Source organism: Cryptomeria japonica, chromosome 3 (genome assembly GCF_030272615.1).
Source record: "Cryptomeria japonica chromosome 3, Sugi_1.0, whole genome shotgun sequence".
Taxonomy (NCBI): Eukaryota; Viridiplantae; Streptophyta; class Pinopsida; order Cupressales; family Cupressaceae; genus Cryptomeria; species Cryptomeria japonica.
In genome coordinates, this window is record NC_081407.1 from 633,588,791 (window position 1) to 633,594,774 (window position 5,984).

Here is a 5,984-nt window from a genome sequence, read left to right on the forward strand (position 1 = left end):
CTATGCATTAGATATATTTTCACATAGGTCTTATAGACTCTAGTGTATAACATCCACTGCTGCATCAAATTAAGTTTTCTCTCAATATACCATCCTAACAAAGAATTCCTAATGTCTACTCATTCATTATTTTTATTTCATCTATTCACTTTTCTTGCATAGATATATTTTTATATTTTTTCATCATTGATCATTTTATCATTCATTATTCAAGAGCTCACTTGTACTAACTTTTGTATGACTTCCTTTTCAAGGGGTCATCATCATTTCATCATTGAATCTTACAACATTTCTCCACATGACTAGGGCATGCCATTTCTCTCTTCATATCTCATCTATTTCATCCTACATACTTTTATTTAAATATTTAAAATAATTTTACTTTGAACATCATCTCAAAAATGGGAAAAATGTAGACACTAAAAAATTTCATCTTCACTTCATCATCTATCTCATCCAGCCATTATCTAATTAATTCATTCGTCTCCTAGGTCCTCTTATCATCCATCTAATCACATTATCACTTAATCACCTTGGTCTTGGATTCATTCAAACCATCATATATTTACTCATCCATCATCTATTACACATACATCATCTCCCTATCACCTAGGGATCACATTATTTCCTAGCACCTAATAATTTAATTAAATAATTCCTAAGTTATTTAATTTTTTTTCTAAATTATTTGTCCCTTTAAAAAACTATTATCCATAATAACCCATTTATTTATCCACTCAATTATTTTTTATCCATACATTATGCATTAATAAATTATTTTAGCATTAATTTCACTTCATGTGTACAAATAATTTAATTAATTGGTTATTAAATTGATTAACTACGCCTCATCTAGTTGAGTGTTTAACATTAACAGTTTACTTGGAGTCACTCTTTGTCTCTCTCATCAATCAAATCCATTTAAATCATTCATGCAACAATTAACTCCTCTCGATTTTCTCATGCAATTAGTTGACTCAATCAAATCTGTTAACTAATCACTCAAATCTAGTCACCTTGAGTTAACCATTTTAATCAAAAATTTAACTTTTCTATTTATGCCACATCACCTCATTGCTCTCCCAAATCATGGATTAGATCTAAGGTTCTAAATTCAATCCTGGTCATTCATTAGGTTCTCTCGAAATATATGAATCAAACCCATCTTTCATCAATCATCAAGCATCATGAAGTGTTTAATCATACATCAATATGTTTTCAAATTCTCATTTAAATATTGATGCCATTATGTCCACAAACTAAGCATTCATATCACAAAGAGAAAAACTTTACACACACTCAATTGGAGACTTTCATGTGTTTGAATAATTCACTTAATTTTATTGTATTTCATTTGCATGCATAAGGACTAATTATTAGACAATAGAGAACAAATTTGACATAAGATAGCAATTATGACCTCTATTGACAATCAAATTAATATTTTTATTACCAGCTTAATATTTGAATTTGGCAAGCCTAGAAAGAATAATACAAACTAGTTTTACAAAGTTGTCAAAAACAAGGCCATCAATAAGAATTTTCAGAAGAAAAAAAGTTCTTTACATATCTAAACCAAACAATCAATGTAAAATTGTTGATTACATTTTCTATTTTAATTATAAATTCAACAATATATGTATAATATTTTGAGGAATTAATATTACCTACACTCTATTGATTAGTTTTTCTATTGCACATCTCTTGACCAATCAATAATTCCAACTTAAAGAAATAAGAAAATATTTATTGATCAAATATAACTCAATAATTATCAAATTACAAATTCAACTCAAATAAAATTCATGTGTGCTTGTATAATCACTTTTTTATGCTTCCTTGATTTTATGGTAAAATAAGTATTATCATAACATAAGTTTTATCATATGATTCAGTTGACCCCCAAAATTGATAGAATACAAAGAGATAAGAATATACCTATGGCTCATATTTTAGATAGAGCTTTTTAAATTACTCACTTTAACAAACCACAAGACGAAATTCATTGAAACAAAACAATACGTAAGTTGAGCTCTCTTCAACCCTTTTCACAAAGAGATTTTGTACCCAAAGTGCATAAAATAGATAAGTGATTTGCTTTCTTCTTAAAAGGCACATATCTATAATTCAACAAATATACACCAAATTCTATCAAAAACAATTTTATGATTTGGAACATCTATTATATGATTCTTTTTGTCATTGAATCTACTCTACTTGAATATCATTTGATTGAATGGTCAAAAAATCAAATGCAATTTTACATTTTATCTATATCAAATAATAATAAAAAATGTATCTTATTTTTATTAATGAAGATTAACCTTTAACTATCACATGATAATGTTTAAGAATAATACATTTAATTAAATCTAAAAAAATAAAATTAAAATGAAGAAAATAATATATTTTTTATTAAAATATTCAATGTAAGGTAGTATGGTATTAAAGAAGTTTAGATTTTTTCTTGCAGGGGGGAAACATTCTGGGCCCATCTGCTATAGGACGCAATGAATCTTACATGAGCACTGTTTTCCCCCAAGAAGAGTACCCCTGTTCTTGAAACTGTTGCCAATATCGGGCTTCTATTCTTTCTCTTTCTGGTTGGGCTGGAGTTAGATTTTGGTGCCATTAGGCGAACAGGAAGAAAAGCTCTGCCAATTGACCGTTCCTAGCTGAGATTGGGGTTGCTTTTCTACTCAGGTCAACAATTTCAAAAGGTGTGGATTATGGCGCCTTTCTTGTCTTCATGGGTGTTGCATTGTCTATCACTGCCTTCCCTGTGCTTGCAGAGCTCAAACTTCTTTAAAGAGATGTGGGTCAGATGGCCATGTCTGCAGCAGCTGTCAACGATGTGGTTGCTTGGGTTCTCTTACCAATTGCTGTTGCTCTGTCAGCCTCAGGCAAAAGTCCGGTCATAGCAGTTTATGTTCTGCTCTGTGGTGTAGCATCTGTGGCTTTCATGAAAAAATTCAACTGTCTTTCGATTGAAAATAAATTGCCATTATAAGTAGTCTGAATGAGATAGAGAAGCTTCAAGGCTTGGAATCATACCTTCCTCTCCTTGCCAATGTTGAGGACAATCAACTCTACCAGCCCTTTGGTGTTCATCAGGAATCCCAAGGTGAGTCCAGCCCAACCAGAAAGAGAAAGAATAGAAGTCCGATATTTGCAACAGTTTCAAGAACAGAGGTACACTTCTTGGGGAAAACAGTGCTCATGTAAGACTCATTCCGTCCTATAACAGATGGGCCCAGAATGATATCCCCCCTGCAAGAAAAAACTAAACTTTTTTTTATCTAAAATAATAAATCATAAAATACTATACCAAATATCATTTGCACATTGTCGTTTCTCAACTCGAAAAATTAAAAACATATGCATGCCATGGTTCTAGGTAAATGGCAAAGAACTCCATTGTTCTTTATTCATATACTATTTATACAATGATTTTGGAAAGAAAACTACGATGGAAATCTTTCCTCTTGCCTCCACCTTGATCAACATATCAAACAGTATTATTAAATATATAGAGGAACATAAGTATCAAGTTAATATTTTTTAGTTAAGAGATCAAGGTTGAGGAGTATTTGTTCCATCAAAATCATGTGGAGCAAAATAATACATATAAGAATACAAATCATGAGTTAAAATCTCTTGGCTAAGAGATGAGGATTGAGGAGTATTTGTTCCACCAAAATCTAGAACATGATAGTGACCTCATCTCTTATGGTATTAGAGACTTGCACTCATCAAGACTTGATCCGTGTGGACTCATTTAGAACCTTCCAACTTCATTAATAGACCAAAGACACACTTACGACTTTCCACTTTTTAATATAAATGAATTGTAAAATTACTATTAGCTATCAGAATACTTACAACAGAAACAAATAGCACGAATGTTATGAACATCCATCAGCCAATTTAAATTAGTTACAACATTATGTAGAGCGGTCTTGCCTAGATAATCAGAGTGTTAGACATAATATTGTGTCTGCAGACATTAAAGTTTTTGCTTATGGAAAACTTGAAAGTGATGAATCACTCAGTTATATACTTTCAAACAACAAATATATACTGAAACCAAGTAAAAATTTGATGAGAAAACTTACAGATTTTGAAGGAAAAGCACGAAGAAAGTATCAGATAATGTTATGAAATCAGAGAATGTCTGATTTATGTAGTATGGTAGCGTGCATAATGTTCTTCAGTTTTGTCGGTAGCAGAATCAGATTTTTTAATTTCTTTAATTTCTTTTTCCTTCATTCTTCAGTAAGAAATTATTCGAATTGGACCACCCAAATCACTTTCGCCTTTAAAAGTATACGGGAAATTATGAGTAGGTGCGTAACAGGAGTGAGCAACACATACAACCGGGCTACTACAATTCTTTTCATAATCAGCTTCAGAAGGTATATATGTATCTATTTTTTTATATACCATTCACTTTAATGGTTACAAGTGGATTTTCGGCTGATAAAAATAGAGTTCTTAGTGATAATTATGTAATTAAATTGGTGATAGGAAAAAGAATTGTGTAGTATGGGATAACTTTGTAATTAAGTTAGCAATGTAATAGAAAAAAGTCGAAAAGTATGTACGATTTTTATGTATCACTCACTTTAACGGTTAAATGTAAATTTTGATTAATAAAAATAAAGTTCTTAGTGATAATTTTGTAATTAGGTTGGTAATAGAAAAAAAGAATCATGCAGTATAGGATAACTTTGTGATTAAGTTAGCAATGCGATAGAAAAGAGAATCAAATAGTTCTTTTATAATTCATATTACTTTTATTTTTTATGGAATCACTTTTACTTTTAAAATGCTCATAATATTTGTCATATTGTGATATTTTTTAATAGTATAACATGTTGTGTTCATATGAAAATCGTATACAACACAAAAGTGCATATTTGTTTTGCCCATATTTTAGTTTATGTTTATTTTGATGCTTAATTAGATTTACTTATATATAATATAACAATTTTCAGATCAATTTACCACTAGTTCATATCAATTTTCAATGGTTAGGGAAAATTTTCACTAAATCAATTTTTATATCCTAGATTAGAGTATAGTTGTGATTTTTTCTCCTATGCACAATCACATTTAATATCCCATACTTCAATTCCAACTACCCTATTAACTTATTCAAAGCTAACCCTTTCACCCAATTTGGTTGTTGTGCACTAGCTTGTGCAACAAAGTTTTTGAAAAGAGAGCCTAGGATTGTGCATTTAAAAATAAGTCCTATGACATGAGTACATTATGGAAAGCTTGTGTACTATTTTTAAAAAGACACCCTAAATTCCATAACCAAATAGCAACATTAGGCTTCCACAATTACAAATAAATACTATGGCATCTTGGTATATTGCATCACTATCTTCATGTATTCTATCTTATAACGTCAACAATCAGGTTTGATTCAAAGCTTAGGAGATTTCACAATTTAACCATCTTAAGAAAAATTCACAAATGTGCTTCTTAGTACCAAATTATATCCAAAAAAAATGTACAGGTTAAGGAAAACAATTCTTTGAGATATACAAGCACTTGGTTCACACTAGTGGATATAACCATAATAGTCAACTGAGCTTGATTTCATCCCAAACATTTAGACCCTAGAGATCAATTTATCCCTATAGTCAAAATAATAATTCAACATCAATTAAGTTTGTCATTTTTGTTATAGCTCATCAAAATAATAAGGGAACTTGAAACAAATAACATATTTTACTCTTTTATTTAATTTTAAAATTATCTTTTCAAATTACATGCTTAGCAATCCTTCCTCTTTTTTATTTTTCTTTAATTGTAAATATTATTTAATTTGTTAATAAAATGGAAATGAATACAAATTAGCTTAACATTGCAAACCCTTTTGTGGTATTACCTAGGGTTTGATACTTTTGTTCAATTTTATGATGTTTGATGTGATATTTCCTATTTTCACTCATACATCATTTGTATTTCAA

General features: G+C 29.9%; 1 long non-coding RNA gene across 1 annotated transcript; it reads right to left on the reverse strand.

The window, feature by feature from the left end:
* Positions 1 to 2,392: 2,392 nt before the first annotated feature.
* LOC131072063 (uncharacterized) lies at positions 2,393 to 4,194 on the reverse strand. Its single transcript, XR_009112651.2, has 3 exons — positions 4,116 to 4,194; positions 3,055 to 3,270; positions 2,393 to 2,951 (listed from the first exon to the last, which is right to left on the reverse strand). It is a non-coding gene; the product is annotated as an uncharacterized LOC131072063 (long non-coding RNA).
* Positions 4,195 to 5,984: the final 1,790 nt, after the last annotated feature.